We start from the raw sequence: 20,246 nt of genomic DNA on the forward strand, positions 1-20,246 counted from the left end.
AGAAGCAAGTGACCAATTATACACAGCGGAGGGGCTGGGGAGCACTGCCATCACTTGCATCCCTGGCCGTGATATGAACTCCCGTCGTACCAAGGCCATGTTCACTTGCCTGAACACAAGGTGCTTCTAGTTCATACAGTAGAAACACTGATTAATGGTTCCAGACATCTGACAGGCTTTGAAGATTTACACATGGTTGTGTAACTGACCCTTGTCTCTGGGTCAGGAGTATTTCCAGCTTGGTTGTGTGCTGTAATGTTTGTAGATGTTGGTAGCTGATAGCGTTGTGTTGACAGTTGTCATGGAAGGTGCTAAGTGTGATTTAGAATCAAGGCTAAAATATTATGTTGATTTTATCACAGTTGTGTCTAATAGGTATCTGGGAAAAAGTCCAAGAGACATTCAAAATATTTAGAGTCTCTTCAGCACCTTGAATATTGTATGGTAGTAATGAAAAAAGTGGCAAAGGCACTGCTATAGTTAATTACACTCTGCAGAAGAACTACTGTAAAAAAAACCACCTTCCTCTCCATTAGAAGGTATGGTTTCAGTAACACGGTGAAAATTGCTGGTCCTGGATTGATGATATAAAAATGTTAACAGCACATTTGTCATGAACGGGATACATGTGCTAAAGCACTTTCAGACCGATAGTGCATGTTCTCATTCCTCAACTGCAATTCTACACTCGAGGGAGTTATTAAGACATACGAGAGTTCGTATCTGGGCTTTAAATGCACTATAAAGCCCCAATGATATGAAGCTGTGTTGGGGCTTATTCAACAACTTTATAAAGGTTGTATATATTGTATGTGTTTACTTAAAGGGAAAATATAGCTTATATGAAGGGAAGATATGTTAAGACATCCTAAAGAAGAATTTTTAATTTTTTTCTCATAGACACAGCCAACAGACATCATCTCGACAAACCATTTAAATTTCCTCAGTGTATACAAACTCCATCAGCATGAGACACAGTTTATCAAAATTATATGTTGGTTTGTGTTTATCGGTAACTGTTGACTCTTCTGCAAAAATTGAAACCAAAGTAAGAAAATAATATCCCTGAAATGTGTGTGGTCAAAAGGATTTACACATTTTATTCGGTTATCTGTTACAGTTTATCAATGAAACAAGATTAATAAGTTTTATCTTGAAAAATACAGGTACTAGTTGTTTACAAAACTTATATCTCGAAGGGTACCATTTCTTTTTATCAGAAATCAGTATTTAACATCAAACACAGAACTGGAACATGCAGAATATTGAGCCTGTACATGTATATGTGTAAATAACAGTTTAAGGGGTCCAATTCTTTTGCTTGTTAACTTGGTTCTGCTCTCATGCTAAATAAACTGTTTATATAAAGAATATAACTCGAATCCTGACGTATTTTATGCTACACATGTTTATGTACATTTATCTTAAATGCTGCAAGTGTTCAAATAGGAAAATTTGCACCTTGATTATTCAGAATACAATGTGTGATTTATCAGAAATTCACCTTAAAAGCAAGCACCTAAGCAAGCAAATAAAACAAATAACTTTTAAAACATTAAAAATGGCCATAAAAAAATTAGGCTACTACTAGATGAAGATTTGTGCTGAAATTCAGTCCAACATAATGTAATTGATTTCTATGATTGATTTTCTCTGATATCTGCTAGTGTTGGCCATTTGTGTTTTGTATACACACAAAGATATTTGCTTACATTTTTTTCAAAAGAAGTGGAAAATGTGTTTTACTGTGGTTATTCTTAGGCATTTGTTCTGCGTAAAAGCGTTTTGGCTTTTCCTAGAATTCTGAAAATTTCCTCAGAGGCTCATGCGTCATGACATTTTGTTTTGTCACTCTGTCCAGCTAGACAATCATGTTTTATAAATATATTTTTCAAATAAACTTGTTTAACAGAACACACTTCTTATTTACACATTTTTTCAAACTATTTTACTAATTTTTGCAAACAGGTATTCACACTGTGGTAACAACAAATTATCTTTCTGTTATGTAAACATATGTATGTTAGTAGCAGCTTCTGCGTGAAAACCTTTGCTGTCCTGTTAGGCTATGCAAATTTATTTTTCCTTAGATGGCTACACATAAAAAAAACAAAAAACAAAACAGTAACGTAAACACCTAAAGTGTTTATAAGTTCAGCCTGAGGCAAAAATTTATAAGGTAATATTTTAACAGTGTAGCTCTTAATTTACTACTAGGGATTTTGCCCAGTAAACTTACGTCTGTATGCTTCCTGACACTTCATATTTCTCAACCAAACACGTCAGCAGTTTGTTTTACACTATGAGTCTTCTCTTGCATCTCTCTTGAATTCTGCCTCGGGCTAAAATTCCATTTACACATGTTCGTGTCCAGCAACATATTAAAATAGAAAACCTACCTCTCCTACGAAACAAATTACAAATATATCAAACCAAATGTCATGTTCTCAATATCACAGGCAACATCTCATCTTATCTTTTTGGCAATGAGCTAAATAACTGTGTTTTGTGCGTTTGTGACACTTTTCATTAGCACAAATACTAAAGCAATAGTGAGAGACAAACAAGAAGAAAGCCCCAGTCTAAGCTCTTTGCCTGGTCTCATTCATCATAGGCTGGAGGGATCAACATCGTGCCTTATTCCAATAAAGTCACATGAAACCAGAGCTGATTTCTTGCTAAATTCCAACATTAGTCACAGGTCCATATTTCAGGATTAGCAAAGTCTACAGGGAGTAATTGTTGCCTGCATAGAGGGATGACCTGGCTGCATTATTGAACTGCTCTATTTAAGAATGTTTGTTTAGCCAAAAAGTGCTGTTTTATCACTGTTTTTTTTGCTCCTTCAAAATCAGTTAAAGCTCCTGAATCCTTCTCACTGAGGACATATAACAGGGGTTTAAGTCAGGTTCGCAATAGGTAAAAAGGGTGTGACGTTTTGAGATTGTCTAATGGTTACCAAGCCAAAGTTTAATTGTTACTTGCTTTTGCTTGAATGATTCTTCACGTATAAGATCATGTTTCGCAAGTTTCAATGAGAAGGCTCACAGATGGGAGTTTTTTTAAGAAGCACTTAAGGTTAGCGCTGATATTTGATAGAATTTCTAATTGCTGTTTGGGGAGAATAGCACCTGTCTATGCACTCCTGGATAGGGTTCCATTGCTTAGGCCAAAATGAGGGGACTGCAAATTTTGGGTATCTCCTATATGCACCCCCCAAACCCAAGACCCCATCACCCTCAGAGCAGGAGGCCAAATTACTTTTTAATTCAGCCGAGTTGTCAGCGCCATACTGTACCTTAATGCAACCTCTCAAGAGGACGTGGTCATTTGGAATTTTAGATGCCGCATTGTATTTCTGTCCGTGCTGAAAAGATAGCATTCCCACTGCGGCAGGATTCCTCTCAGGCACACTAACCAAAACAATCTAGACAGTCCCGCTCTTGCGGTTTCACTGAAAACCAAATTTCTTTCATGGCCCACTCTCTTGATGGTCGCTCAGTGTGAGCTGAACTCTGCATGAACCAACTGTTAATGATTACAGCAAAGATATACAGGTATTAAATACAATGTGGGTGCTTGGGAAACTCCAGGGGTCTTGTTATGTTATTCCAAGCGTTTAATGCAAGGAGGTCATCTAGGCCATGAGAGAAAGGTAGAAGGCACAAAGACGATTAATGAAATCACAAAACATAGCTAACTTTGAGGTACTATAATTAGTAAAAAAAAAGACATTTATTCTGAAGATATGGACTTTCCCCCTGTGTTACAGTTAGCTGAAGCTGGGGAAAATCCTTTGCCAACAGGTGAGGGAGTGGAAAAAAAACTAAGGGTGGAAGCGGTTTGACAGATGGAGTCATACGAACAAAGCGTCCAGTGTAACAGCATGTGAACACCTTTCAGCACCTCGGAAGAGGCAAACAAAACATGCATGATACAACATTGCGACATGGGCTTCTTTGCCTGCTCGACCAGCGAGTCGCAAGTCAGTGCAGCTCCGCAACCATGGCCTGTAATAGCATGTCGACGGGCCGGCAGTGGGCTCAACACTGGCAAGATGATTAATGGTGGGGCTTTGACAGTGCAGAGCCAGGCTGGGCTCTATCAAACACCTGGGGAGTGTGAGACTGCCGCTGTTGGACAATCTGCGCATTCATTGGGCGGAGTTGGGACTTGCAGGTCAACACAGCAATCTATGAGGTATCCATGATAGCCATGTTCAGTGCTTGGAAACATGATATGTGCCCACCAAAGAGATGCTGCAGTGTGGAATGTGAGAGGAATGAAATGTCAGCTTTGGGAGAGAAGAGCTCAGTTGATAATGAATCTCTCTCAAGCTGAGAACTGACCCTGAGCAGTACCTTGACAGCACTTGTCTTTGACGATGTGTGTGTCCTGACAAAGGCTGGTGTCGATTCTGAAAAGGCTGTTCAACCTACCTAACCACCATACATTTGGTAAACAGCTGCTCATATTGTAAGATTTTCTGGGTGAGGCAAATATATATATATATATATATATATATATATATATATATATATATATATATATATATATATATGTATGTATGAAATAAAGAATAGGGTTAGGGTTAGGGTTAAATTAAATTACTCATGTTTAGCAAAGGAGATACAGATTCTTGAATACATGGCCTTTAATACACCCCATTTCCTCAAAGCTTAGTACTTAAAGTAAACTCTCAAAGCTCTTGTTTATGTAGGCAACCAACCAGTTTGCAACACCTTACAACCAAATGTAGCATTACACTTTCCTTCACAGGTGCACTTTCAACATGTTGCAATTTAAGTCAGCAAATTAAGTGTAAGGCATGAACCTTCTTTAGGTGTGTCAACTAGCGAGATGGCATAGGAGGGAAAAGTATCAACATAGCAAGACCTTGCACTGAGAGAGCCAAATTACACGTATCCGTCATCTCTCTGATTTTAGCAAATTTGTTTCAAGTGGGTGTTGTCGCTCCAGGGGGATGAAGCAATCCTTAGGTGAAGGGCAGACAGGTTGCCACTAGCTTGCTTATAATTCACTGCTCATTGTTGGAGCGGCAGAGAATTCTTTCTCAGTGACAAGAATTCCTCCACTTAGCTGAGTCACACCACTGGGCCAAAACCAACCCAATGTTGTCATGTTGGCTCTTAGACATGAAATCGTGTGTGGACTGCATTTAAAAAGAAACTTGTTTTAAAAAACAGTAGGTTTACCAATAAAACAAGCTTATCATGTTCTGTAGCACAGAAATGGTTTGTTCCATTTGTTTCAGTATTCTAATGAGAGATCTATTCTCTGGGTTGTGAACATCCCTGAATGGAACATGACATGAGGTCTGATCAAAGATTTTGGCTCTTTTCACCTGATGGTCCTTTTGCCCTCTGTGGACCCAGTGCATTGCTAACAGATCTTACAGCACATAATGCCAAGCCTACGTCAGAATCTCCTATGCATTTATGATGGAGAGTATTTGATTATCTTTTGTGCAAGACAAGTTTTATTCCTTCACACAACTGGGAGAGTGGAGTTTCATTGATTCCAGGTGTCACCTTTTACGCACTGATTTCCGCTGAGGTGCAGGCTATTTTAAATCTAAGCTCTTTGCTGTGGAAATGCTGTTGACATGCTGTTCCAGAACAGGTTGATTTATTGATGAAAGACTAAGCAGTACAAAGAGACAATGGCCGAAGAACACAGATAAGCCTTTTTAATGGTGTACTCCAGGTGCATGTGTTCAGGTAGGAATACAATGCTCCCTCTTTGCCAGCACAAATGATCTAATTTACTGAGCGAATCATAGTGAACTGTGTTGTAAACCTTCAGCAGCAAAATCTTGCAGTGTATTTTTCTTCTTTTCATAGTGGCCCACTGCATCCTTGGCCTAACTCTTTATGAAATGAAATACAAAGCATGTTGTGCCAGTTTTATTAACAATATTTTCACTTGATTTTTTTTTGTCTGAGTATTTAGGAGACAAGAATATCATTATATATTATCGGTTGGAATGATACAGACTTAAAATGGACTGGACATGTATCTGCTGAATGAACCACGCTGCTGTTAATAAAGACACCATTATGCTTTTAAAATGTATGTCACCACTGACCATTAGTTTAGTCCTGTTCTGCTGTCATAGAGTAAGTCGATGAAAGATGTCCACATCGATTGCTAGTTGTTGCAGGTACGGTAAATATTTGCTGAGGTTCCACAACAAATGCCATTCAATCACTTCTTTATTAGCAACAAGTTGTCACGAGTATCAAATGGGGTGAAAAAGTTACACACACGTGTATTCCGTGAAGGGGATAGAAAAAAATCCCCTACTGAATGTTCACTGCTGAAAAGTGAAAGGAGGATTTGCCTGGTGAATGCTGGAGAGAGTGAGTGCGGGTTAGTTGGAGATCTGGTATGTGTACAGAGGTTTCAGAAATTATTTACAGCCAGAGCTGTCTTTCTGCCACTGGCGGGCCAACAAAAGCCCGGTGGCATACCTGAGCCACTTGTCTTAAGGGGCAACCACTGCATGCACTTTTTGCACTGTAAAACACCATCTGAGCCCTTCTCAAAAGGGCAAGGGCTGGTGCGTCTGCAGCCAGTAGATCAGCAGTTGTGAGGGGGGACTTATCTGTCATTACTATGAAAACGCGCTAAGTCTGTGGACTTTGGATCACATTGCAGGGGCTTGACAAGGCACACCTCACTGCTAAGTCTGCATGCCACTGAAGGCTCCTACTCAGCCCTTACAAAGGAGGAAAAGAAGTGTTTACTGGAGGGATGTAGAAAAGACAAAAAAATGTTGAAGTTAAATTAGCAGGCAGTGTTCCTAATCTAGCTGTTTAATATTATTAAAGGGTTATTTAAAGTGTAAAACTGGCAGAAAATTAAACTTTTCTTTATTTGACTAATAAGCCTACATGTGAAAAATGTATCTTCAACAAAAGGTAATATATTTTAAAATCTTTTTAATTGAACATCTCAGTGAGCAGAAGAATATTCCCGGAGGCATTTTTTAGGTTGTTCGTGATAATGCTGTCTTAATATTATATATACTTCAAATTTACTGCTGCTTCTGGCCATGAAATATGTAACTATATAAGAACAGGAACCTCTGCCTAATATAAAAGTCCACTTTTCTGTCTTTAAGGTCATCTACAGATAACAACCCAATACAGCCAAGACCCTGGGTGCGTGCATGCGTGTGTGTAACAACTATGCCAGACTTCCAAGTTCCATGTCCACATCCATCAGAAAAGACATCACAGATAAGAAATAAATACAGATTTTCTCTGGATTAAGAAAGATTTGTGACGTGTGCATATTTCCAGTTTGTGAGTGTTTGAGTGTGAGAGACTACTTTCTCTACTTCACACACACACACACACACACACACACACACACACACACACACACACACACACACACACACAAATAAATACAGAGAAAACAAAAGGGATAGAGAGACAGAGAGAGAATGTTAAATAATGATGGTGAGAAGATAAAATAGCTTTAACAACTCCCAGATGCTGGTTGCTCGTTGGTGGTGGCAGGTATTCTGCTGCCATCATACATCAGGAGCTGCAAACATTCACAGTGTGACAAGACTGAAACACATTGTGCACTTAAATGGCAAAATACATTTTAATTCAAAGCACTACAGAATAAAAAAAGCCTCTTTCATTTTTAAAAGAAAATGCATTGATAATATCTATTAACTCTCTAGGCTTATCAAACAATAAACAAAATAATCAAACAATCTAATACCCCTATTCCTCAAGCATCTACATTTTTTTTTTAGCATTTTTTATAGTAGGTTTTATTCTCTACAGTTTAAACCTCAAAACCTAGCTGGCACTTTGTGAAACCATGGTCTTTAGGTCATTTTAACCTGTGTTTTGAGTGCTTAGAGTCCTTAGTGTGCCTTTGTCCAGCAGATGTCATGCAGGTTGAGGTGATAAATGGAGCACAGAGGATAATTGTGACTGGCAGAGCACCTGCAACAAAGGCAACTACAAAGAGACACTCGCTGACAGCACTTCCTTTCCTCCCAGCCAACGGTATGACCCTGCTGGAATCCCGACCATCTTGGAAAAAGATTTCCAACGCTGGTCTCTATTAGAAAACGGCCCCCAGGGTCCATATAAAACCGCAGGCTTGCAAATTGAGCACCGTCGCAGCGAAATTAAGGGTTAAGTACCACAGGGCGTCCCACACCTGCACATAAATCTAACCAGATTGCTTTCGTGGAGATGATGTGAAGAACTGAGAAAAACAGTAAACACTGACTGGGGGCTGAAAGGTGCGAGTGAAGCTAGTTGGCGAAGTGGGATGTTTAGAGACCTTTTTATTGGGATGAGGGGCTGAAGTGGACAGTTCATAGATGCAGAAGTCAGCTGGGGAAGTGGCTTGATGCAGGACTTCATGACTTTGGTTTCTTCATTTTCGGAAATTCAGACACAAATCGTTTGTTTTCACAGGATTATAAAATGAACATTTCTTCTGCTTCACTTAGAAATCTAATAGCCAGCCTATTGTACACTGTGTAGTCACTGTAATGGCCCTAATTGTATTTTAATGGTGCCATTTCAGATGGGACTATTAGATTAATCTAACTGGAACATCTTTATTACTTCATTCCACATTTTATATATGTTAAATTCATTGGATGTATTCAGTGGAATTGCTGACAGAGGTTTCTTATGAATAGTTTTGTTTAACAGTACCTTATTTGCATGATTAATATAACTCAGCAATGTAAGCATATGCTAATTTCAAACGTTATTTAATAAGATACAAATCTGGTTTAAGATTTTCAACAGAGACTCAGTGCCTTTTAATTGCAGTGCATAGGCCTATTTAGGCTACTGATAAAAAAATTCACAAATATTCCATTCACCTCTCACCACACATCAACCACTACGGTGGTGTAAAACAAACAAGACCTTCTGAAAGATGTCTCATGTAAAACTATAGATAACGTGCCTGTTGTTGGCTCACACCTGGAAAAGGCCTACACCTATTAGTCAAAGTAAGGAAGCCGCAGTAATCTGTGATAAATATAGCTATGGTCATGGACACTGTGCAAACACTGTTGATCCACAATATTGTCCTGAATATAGGCCTGCGCCAGTACTGAAAGGCCATAGGAAAAGCCTTGTATACATATTGTGAATTAAAATCTTTCAGAAGTCAATAACGACAACAAGAACAACAACAATAATAGTTTAGTGAGCAATTATATAAATCAGACAATGACAAACTAAGTGTATTTTTTTAACAGGACAGAAAGATACAGATAAGCAGTGTCACAAAGCATCTTACTCTCCCCTGCAAAGGCTGAAAAAAATTTATTTGCTGGATTTCCTTAGGCAATGACCATAAGAACCTGATAGTTTGACAGGTATGGTGTTTTGTTTGGTTCAGGCAATCGAGAAATATCACTAATTATCACAAGAAATAAGATTTATATGGGTTTAGAAAGATTAACTGCCCTGGATCTTCATACCTCCCTAATGCCTCTCAAACTGGCACGTGTATGTATCTTTGAATAATTCCATGGTGAGGAGCTTTAAGAGGCCAAGGTTTTAAGGGAAACCACCATCATTTTCTCAAATCCTAGGAAGTGCCAGTGAATATAAGGTGGTGGAGGCAAACACTTAAGGTAATTAAGGGTTTTATTTAGTTTAATTTACATTCAGGATCATTGCACACATCCCTTTTGAAAAATGCTAAGAAAGGAGAGGATTGTTGAAGAATGGAAACTCAGATATAACCAAAACCAAGCACTTCTGATTCAAATCCTAATCAGCACACTTGTGTAGACTAACAAGATTTTTTATTTTAATGCTAATTCATCGCTTTTACTTTAAGAAAGGACCATAGGTTCCGTTTCCTGTGTTTTTACTGCTAGATATGGCTTCTTATTTAATCAGAGACTCATTGTTCCATGTCAGATTCCTACACTGTCTAAGTTTTTTATTTGAATTTAGTAAAATGTTTATTTGAAGCATTTTGAAGCTAATTTATTTGCATGCTGTAATGTAAGTTAAATAGAGGTGAAGTTAAGCTCAAAATAAAAAACAGCCAGTCAGTAATGATTAAAAACATTATTGTTGCATAGTAATGCATAAATCAGAAACCCCAGAATCATCTATTCTGTAACCGATTTGGTAGTCTTTGTATAGTACAAATCAATAGTTTTAATGCTATTATGATGGTATCCAAAAGATTGCCACTATATAATAAATTATAAAATCATTACAAACTGTGAATGCAAGTTCAAATTTTTAACTTAATATTTTATAAATTAATATTTAAAATGTGGGGTACATTTTATATAATGAAATAACCACAATTTATAATTTTTTCTTAGCTTATTTAAATACCTAAATTTACATAATTTGTGTTGAGACCAATGTGGGCTATTACAAGACCTCAATGTGACATGAATCATTTACTTAAACATGTGACTCAAGCGAAGCTAGTAAGAGTATCAACCATATGAACATAATCTGTCATTCCAACACTGGGCTTACAATCAACAACATGCCTATCTCACCTGATAGCATCAGCCAGGTGTCCTTTACACACACACACACACACACACACACACACACACACACACACACACACACACACACACACACACACACACACACACACACACACACACACACACACACGAGGCAAATTTTGTTTTGGAAAGATGTGTTGGCAAACAGACTACTGGGGAAAATATCAGGTCAACAAACGAGTCTTAACGGTGTGAGTTATGTTATTAATGAAAAACAACATATGTTACCAATTAACCTGACCTGTGTTAAGTTTTTTTCAGCATGTCATTTTTCAGCATGACCAAAAATAATTGGCCACCACGGAGTTTAATCGATGAAAATTCATATTTATGGAATTTGAGCATTATTTTCTATATGTGGGGAATAAAACTAAATAAATTTAATTAAATCAAGACTTGAACAATCCACTTAAATATTCACTACAACACTTAATTTCCATAACTGATCAACTAACATGTTGGACAATTGACTTTCCTTCGAATTCTTAGACACAGTCTCCACCGTGTGGTTAATGGTGGGTACTACATATTATAATTACCATATTTCAATAATTAAATATTTAATTAGAGTATGCCTACTGGTTCTAATTTATTACTTCGCGCATTTTCAGATAAGGCTATTAATTGTATTGGCAAATATTTAATATTAGCTATACAATTATAAAAATAATAAACTTAAAAAAAAAAAAAAAAACAAATCTGAGAAATGTTTCAAAAATCTAAAATGAATGCAGGCGGTTTGAACACGTGCTTAGCGATGCATAAATGCACAAGGAACGATCCACAAATAAATGCGAATGATTCCACAAAGAAATGAGTGGAAACGCATGTTCGTGAATTCTATAAACAAACAAACAAATAAATAAATAAACACATAGATTATAAATTGCAAAAATAATCATGTGTGCATGTTTTGTGTATTTGTGGATGCCATTTTAGTTTGTACATCACGGAGTAAGTGTTTGTCAGTTATGGTTTTGTGGATTCGTATTATTTATTTACAATGACACAAATCTCACTCCATACATAACTGTTCTATTAACAAATTAGTAAAATAAGCACTTAAAAAACGAAAACTTAAACATGTCCGTAAAGCACAATATGCAGTAATACAATAATTATGTTCAGGAGAATATCGATATATAGCAAACTAGCATGCTAGATAACGTAACTACATTTATGTATAACTACCTTAGGGTTAGATAGCTAGCTATATGATATGTGGCGTGGATATGTTAGATCTCTAGTTATATCGATGGGAACTTTGACATATGATCCAAAGTATGTAGACACTCCTCCTAATTACTGAGTTCAGGTGTTTCAGGTGTTCAGGTGTCAGCTCACACATTGATAACATTGCTAGAGCCAGGATAAAGAACTGGGCGATGTTCAAGACCGCATACTTAGAATCTTTTCTGCCTGAGGATTATTTTGCTGAGATTGAGGAACAGCTTTGTTCAATGGTGCAGGCTCCATACCAATGCCTCTGAGACTTCCCTTATGACTATGGGGCTTTGTGCCTGGAGTGGCAACCTGAGATGGTTGAGGATGAGATGGTCCGGAGGATTTTAAATGACTGTAATCCTCATCTTGTTAGTGGTTTAAGGGTAGTGGTAACCACTATGCACCAACTTGTAAAGACCAGGCTCCATGGTAGAGAGAGACTGGGAATCCTCAAAAGGGTACTGGACCAGAGTCCAGAATGCAAGCAGTGGCAACCACCCTGCCTCCAAGAAACCACAAAAAAAGTGGGGAGAGGAACAGCAGAGAGGGTGAGATTGCATCTATGCGTGCTGAGCCTTCTCTTTCGTGGTTCCTGTACAAATTAGGGGGATTGCTTGTGACGCTGTGCTGGATACTGGAAGCACCTTAAGCGTCATACAAGAGAGTCTATGGAAACATATAACCAGAGATGAGGAAGATCTCCAGCGCTGGCACAACCAGTCTTTTGTGATGGCTGATGGACAGGAGAGCCAAGCCATTGGGAAGGCTCTACTGTTTCTCAGTCTTCATGACACTTCTTAGAAGATGGAGGTATAGATCCTCAGGGACAACAACCTGCACATGCCTCTTTTGCTGGGACTAGATTTTCTAGTGGTTAGCAAGCTCAACCTCCAACCTTATCACAACAAGTATATAACATCCAATGCTTAAGTACATCAGTTTCAGTATAAGAAAACATTTTCACTTAGGGGGGATGGCATAAATTTTTATTTGGCAGTTATGAATGAGTGACCCTCAACACTCCATAAGAACATTGTCTCTCAACCTGAGATTGTTAGACCACTGCTGCAGAAGTAGTCTACTGTTTGGACAGAGAGTTTGGGTTCTGCTAGAATTGAGCAACATCGAATCTACACTACTGAGGAGGGCCCAGTCAGGCGACAAGTATACCGGACGTCCTCCCAAAAGCAGGCCATGATGTCCAAGAACCATGTCCAAAAGATGTTGGCTGAGGGAATACTAGATCCGTCCTCCTCTTCCTTGGTGGCTCCTGTGGTCTTGGTGCCTAAACCAGATGGGTCCTTCCGTTTTTGTGTAGATTACCATGGTCTGAATGCCAAAACATGCCTGGATGCCTACTCAATGCCTCTGGTACGTGGGATTTTGGAATCATTCTTCAGCATGCAGCATTCGTCAGTATTTTGGATCTCTTGAGTGGCTATTGGCAGCTGGCTATGGATGAGCAGAGCAAACAAAAAATAGCTGTCATTACACCACAACGCCTGTATCAGTTCAAGGATATGCCTTTTGGTCTCAAGAATGCTAATGCTTCCAAGGGCTGATGGAGCAAGTATTGGGTGAGTTGAAAGGGAGGATATGTTTTATCTATATTGATGACATCATTGTGTTTTCTCAAATTCAAGAACAACACCTCCAACACTTAAGAAGCCATGTTTAAGAAGTTACATCTGGCCAATCTGACGTTAAACATAAAAAAATGTCATCTTTTTCCAGACCCACCTTACTTTCTTGGGCCTTGTCAGGTCAAGGGATAGAAGCAGACCCAGAAAAGGTAAGAGCCATATGTGAATATCCAACACCTATGGATATTAAGAGTCTGCAGAGATTCTTGGGACTGGTAGGCTGGTACCACAGGTTTATCCCTTACCTAGCAGACATTTCAGCTCCCCTAAACCAGCTGAAGAAAAAGAAGTTCAAGTTCAAGTTCGGTTTATTCGTCACATACATAGTCATACACAATATAACATGCAGTGAAATGGTGGAGAGTGCTCTGTCCAAACTGAGGAAGAGAAACAGGGGTGCATAGAGAAAAAAAAAATATATGCAGATAAATATATATATAGAACACATGCTGGGAGTGGATAGAGGAGTGCCAACAGGCTTTCATGAAATTTAAAGAGGCCCTTCAGTCCTCCCATTAGTAGCTCAGTCTAGAAGAGATCTCACATATCAAGTACAGACAGATACCAGTGACATTGAGTTGGGTGCAGTTCTTACTCAACAGCTGGATGGAGAAGAGAAGGTTATATCTTATGCCTCGTGAGCTTTAAGGGATGCAGAACTGAGACATTCAACTTTGGAGAAGGAGTGTTTGGCTGTAGTATAGGCTATGGAGAAATGGCATCATTACCTAGAGGGTTCTACCATGGTGCTCTCACTTGGGCTTTTAATTCACCAAAAACAGCATCTAGGCATCACAAGTGTACATTTAGGATAAAAGATAGAAGATATTTTTCATAGTAAATAAATAAATGTAATTGCATGTAGTACTTACACATATTATGGGATATGTTTTTTTCTATAATAATTTTTTATCAGTAAATTGCTCTAGCATATTATTTGTACTTTAATAATAGTAATAAGCTAAAAGGTTATAATGCATGCATAGGTATAGAGTAAGTTGGGTATTAATTTGCATTTTTCTATTCATAGCATCACAGCTAACAAATGTCTGGAACTGATTGTTGGTTAAAACATGCTGATACCTCTCCAGACTGTAGCCTGTCACCAGCATTCCAGGGCCTAGCCCTCACCCAGGTCCCCCTCCGGGATCTGTTTACATCAAGATGGGCATCTATGACGAAGCAGAATCAGAAACAGTTAGGATCCATGCGCAGGAGTTTTGCTGAGAACAAAAAAGCAGGGCCAGAGGCAAAAATTGTAAACAAGGTGGGCAGGGGTCATGAACCAGTAAACAGTGAAGAAACAGTAAACAGTAAACTGGGGTTGAGGCAAAAAATCAATAAAAACAGAAGACAGGATAGTAGTCAAATTCCCAAATGACAGTAATAACAAACGGCCTGGTATGCAGACAGGGAAATGTTGGCAATACCTTGCAAGTGCAAGATACATAATGTGAGGATGAGGCTGATAAGACACAGGTGAGTGTGATGATTTACAATACAGACCACTAGAATTCAGGAGATGAAGACCTCTGGTGGCCAGAAGTGTACATGCCAGTTGGTACCTAAGCAGCCTAAGTCTTTAACAGTATATTTATATTTGCCAATCGCTGGATGTTAACATGAAGTGTGTGAAGACTAAAGTCCTAAAAGTATGAGTATATACTATACTTTGCAGCAGCACATGTGAACAAAAGACTGTTAATATCTGGTAAGACCCATAATATAAATATTTGTCTTGATTTGCAGAAATAAACTAATTAGTGTGAGTATAATACAGAAACAGAGTAAAGCAAATTCATGTAAGGGACATTTATGTTTTATTAAGAATATACAGGCAGACAGTTGAACCCAGTGGCATTTGAATGTGATCACAGCTCTGCAGAATACAAAACTATGGAATTCACAACCAAAGTCTGTTCAGAACACATTTTTGCCTTCCTCATTTAAAACTCTGCTATAGACTCTTTGGCTTTAACTATGACATAATTACTCCATTGTTTGAATGCAATGTGTTGTGTATCTGTTAGTCCTGTCTCTTGTTAATTCTAAGAACGCAAAGCAACACTGAGCATGGAACAGACAATCTATAAATAAAAGTGATGATGATGATGGTCCCTGGGTGCCTTGCATATGTGATAATGAAGCTTTGCTCCTGCCATCCTGTCAGTGTCAGGTAGTGGTCCACAATTTGCAGCCACTGCACGGGCTCATCGGCAGTCAGGTCCTTCAGCAAGCAGCAATGCTGGCACAAGCACGCACCCAGGCATGTGAGCAGCTCGCTGGTGGTGGAGTGCATGAACAACCTTCTAGGCATGCTTGCAGTGCTGGCCTGGCCCAGCCTTTCAGGCTTACTCACAGTGGTGGACTGGTTCAAAGAAACATCAAGAGTGTCAGATGTAGACAGACAGTACACAACTGTAACTGGATTATGAGTGATGAGTGATGACAGTGGGCTCAGCACCTATCTGTCTTTTCCTCTCATGCTGGTTGTTAACGGTACCCACAGTACCTCCAGTGCCTCCAGGCCATCACCATAGGCAAGCTTCATGGACTGCTTTGTCTTGGGTGACAGAGCTTTGCCAGAATGTCCTTAGAAGAGCAGGGTAAAGAACCAATGTTTCGTGACCCTGGTCTTCTTCTTTTCGAGCTGAGATGCTATCACATCCAAGACGTCTGAATCCTTACCGCAGAATGGTAAGGACAAAGCACTACCCATATTTTATGGAGTATTTTGGATCAAGTGGATTGGGAACAGAAAAGAGTACGGTGGAATTAGTACCTGTGGAGAAAAAAAGGTATATCCACATTAGTACATCCATGACTTATTAAATTCCATTTGCAGAACGTTGAACTAAACAGGTTAGGTTTTATTGATATTGTAACGTAAAATAGATTACAAAAATCAAAAGTCAATTAACAATTTGGAATGTAACATAAGCTACTGTCACGGATCGCTCGCCTCCCGCGAGGCACGTGGTTTGGCCAGCCACATGCAGTGGGAGGACTTTCATTTGTGGCCACGCCTGCACACACCTGTACTTGGTTTTGTCTGTGCGTATTTAAACTCACGTCAGAGTATGCGGCGTTGTTGGTCATTGTCGGCGTAATGTCTGAATGGAACATGTTTATGTTAGATGTATTCTTGTGTATCGTGTTTGTTTAACGTCAATCGTTTCATGTTCATGTGTATCGTTTGTAACATGTGAGTGCTGCTGTCCTTTATGTTAATAAATGTTCGTCCCAGTCGGTGGAGTCTGTGCATCCTGCCCCTCGCCCTACGGCACTTGGGTCGACGCACGTTACAGAATGACCAACCACCACAGGACGCCTACTCCCTTGGCGAAGAACGGACTTCCTAGAAGGAGGTGCGTGAACACCCCCTGCACTGCCACCTGGATCTCAGGATATTGGAGAGAGGACTGTGAGAGCTGTCCGTGTCTTCTCCGGAGGCAGAGGGGAACACCCCCAGGAATTTCTTGGGGGGGCTGCGGCTGCTGAGCCTGGGCCGAGGAGGACCGAGGACCACCTCGACGACCAGAAAGAGGGCGGTCGGGTGGAGCCAGCGGGATCTCCTGAGTCCCTTCCCCTCAGCAGACTTGCCAGCGAGACTGGGAGGGTCTGCCCAAAGCCTCAGAGGCAAACCGCCTCGGGGACGCTCCTAGAGCGGCAGGAGGAAGGAGGACCGTTCAGGGAGGTGGCACGTCTGGAACCAGGGTGGATGTGCACCCCCGCGTGTCCATCGAGGCCAAGGACACGTCAAGGCGCCTGCGGGGACGGCGGGCGCCACATCACAGCGCCTTGTGTTTGCGTATGGGCGCTATTGGGTGTTTGTGTCTGTGCCTTTTGTGTTTACAGGCGCAACGTCTTGTGGAGCGTACCGGACCGCCCTGAGAGAGGCAGGGATGCTGCCTTTGCTACGGCACTCAGGCCACCACACGTTACAGTTACACTACTCACGTGTAGGGATAGTACTCAAATATCATTTTAAATGTCGGGATCAGGCCTACAGTGAGAATGCCAACAATAAATGATTTTTGATATGCATTTTTGTTGTTCTTATATAATGTTTGAGGTGAAGTTACTATCCCTGCATCAGAATCGTGCATAATTACGCACACACACACACACACACGGAAGCATTCAGGGGGAGGAGCCATACCGTGACACTAAGGACAAAATCTTAGCCACTTACGTAAACTTAGCTAACTAGCTAACAAACAGGAATCCTGGTTGGTTTGATTAAGCAGTGAGCTAGGAATCACAATTCCTAGCTCGTCACAGAATCTATATTGTTGTTGGTAAGCAATTTTATATGAAATGACTGCTATGTGAGAAGCCTCTTGTGGCTTATATAGGTGTCATGTAGCCTTCGAAACTGTTCATCAGTAAAATGTTGCTGAAATTTGTTCATGTAGACCTGCTTTATAATCCTTACATATTCTGAAGCTCTTAAAAACACAGGCAAATTAATAGACTGGCACTCCACGGATAGCTGGTGCCTCATGCATATTTTCTGGAGGGAATGTGATTATCAGCAGGATACTAATAAAAGCAATATTAATGTAATTTTGTTATTGATGCTACCAGAAGGGATTATTCTCAGAAAGGATATTCTCAAGAAGTGCATCGGAATTAATGGTTGCTATGAAAATTGCTGATGGTAATCTTAATGGGAATTTTTGATGGAGTCAGCGATCACTGAAGCATCTGCTAATATGTTTATCTCAAGGCAGTGTCTGAGAAAGTTAGCCAATTTTCTTTGCTCCACACTCAGTATGGCTGTTAAAAAAAGCACCTTTTCCTGGTGCAAAAATAAAACCTTTATCATAGAGGGCTTCATTTTAATCTTTGTGCATCAGTTGACAGTATGGAATCATTTTTTTTGCCTGAATGCTTTGAAAGGTATACATTTTATGTCCAGGGGAAGCTGCTATAGCTAGGGGTTGTCATCTTTCCAGGGTAGCACAGCAGTGAGCAATGCTGGGTGCTTTCACCCTGACCTGACAACCACAATACATCAGACAGCTGTTTTGCATGTCAGTGCATCTTCACCTGGAGCCACAAAGTTAAATAGCTTTTAGACCTGGTTCAGGCTTCAGTTCTTACTTTACAGTATTCTCACTGTTGAGCTGAGTATAGAATTCATTTTGTGAAAATAAATGTTTTCCCTCAGAATAGGGAGACATATCTAAAGTTGTGGGGCACAGCAGAACCACTTCAAATTGCCAGTGTTTGAGTGCTGTCATATGGCAGAATAGGTCTAGTGGAGCTCATTTGATGGTGCATATAAGAAATTTGGGTAACATTACTTTAGGGCACTGTTCAGAGTGCTAGATGACTCCCACATAAGCCCTTAATGACAATTGACATAAACATACTTGGACATTTATAAATGCTTATGCCAACAAGCATCAGCTGACATTAAAAGCTGCTTTTCACATCTTTGATATCAAGTTAACATAACTAAGTCAAGCGGGACATTTTTGGTAAGATTAGGAGGTGTAATAACACTAGGTGGGGAGAAATTACATCACACGTTATAACAACTGACTTTGCAATTATGTAGGGTTTTTTTTGTTTTTAACTAAAATTAAATGAACTTTTAACAAAATGTTTAATTAATAAAGTTTTTTATTCTTTAATCCTTTAATGAACCATCTTGTTCTTCAGGTCAGTGAAGACCTGCCAAAAATACTGCGGGTCATTGTTAATCTGCAGCATCTTGCCACTCATGCGGTTAGCAATGTCCAGGGATTGGGCCCAGAAGGCCCCTTTGTTTTCCTCCACCAAGAAAGCTTTGGCTGGGTAGCTGATCTCCTCACACATGTAGGAGCAAGACACATACAAGCATGTGAGCAGCACGGGTTGCAGCTCCTATTGGTGGCCACCTCAGCTGAAATGATGTCACGGCACAGCATGTAGAGAAAGACCACGGTGCTTGGAATGAGGAAGCTTTGCTCCTGCCATTCTGTCAGTGTCACGTAGCGGTCCACAATGCGCAGCCACTGCACGGGCTCATCAGCAGTCAGGTCCTTCAGCAGGCAGCAACGCCGGCACAAGAACGCACCCAGGCATGTGAGCAGCTCGCTGGTGGAGGACTGCATGAGCAGCCTAGGCATGCTTTCAGTGCTGGCCTGGCCCAGCCTTTCAGGCTTACTCGCAATGGCGGACTGGGTTAAAGAAACATCACCATTTCCAGATGTAGACAGACAGTTTATAACTGGAACTGGATTATGAGTGATGACAGTGGGCTCAACACCTTCCTGTCTTTTGTCCTCATGTTGCTTGATAACGGTACCCACAGTCACTCCAGGTCATTGCCAGAGGCAAGCTTCATGGACCGCTTTATCTTGGGTGACAGAGCTTTGCCAGAATGTCCTCGGAAGAGCAGGGTAAAGAACGGGCATTTCTTGACTGGTCTTCTTTTTCTTTTCTATCTGAGATGCTGTCAAATCCAAGACGCCAGAATCCTTACCACAGATTGGCATGGACAATGCACTACCCATATTTTATGGACTATTTCGGATCAAGTGGAATGTGAACAGAAGAGAGTAAGGTGGAATTAGTATTTGCGGAGAAAAACGGTATATCGATATTAGTACATCCATGGCTTATTAAATTCCATTTACAGAACGTTGAACTAAACAGGTTACGTTTATTGACATTGTACCGTAAAATAGATTACAAAACAAAAATCAATTAACAGTTCTTAAAGTAACATAAGCTACACTACTCACGTGTAGAATTTGTACTCAAATCGGAGAAGAATATCCTATTTTAAAACAGTTGGGATCAGGCCTACA

General features: G+C 39.9%; 1 pseudogene; it reads right to left on the reverse strand.

Annotated features, from left to right (window-relative positions):
• Nucleotides 1–19,089: 19,089 nt before the first annotated feature.
• On the reverse strand, nt 19,090–19,562 carry LOC118241993 (annotated as a pseudogene).
• Between the last annotated feature and the right edge of the window lie 684 nt (nt 19,563–20,246).

This window comes from Electrophorus electricus, chromosome 9 (assembly GCF_013358815.1).
Source record: "Electrophorus electricus isolate fEleEle1 chromosome 9, fEleEle1.pri, whole genome shotgun sequence".
Taxonomy (NCBI): Eukaryota; Metazoa; Chordata; class Actinopteri; order Gymnotiformes; family Gymnotidae; genus Electrophorus; species Electrophorus electricus.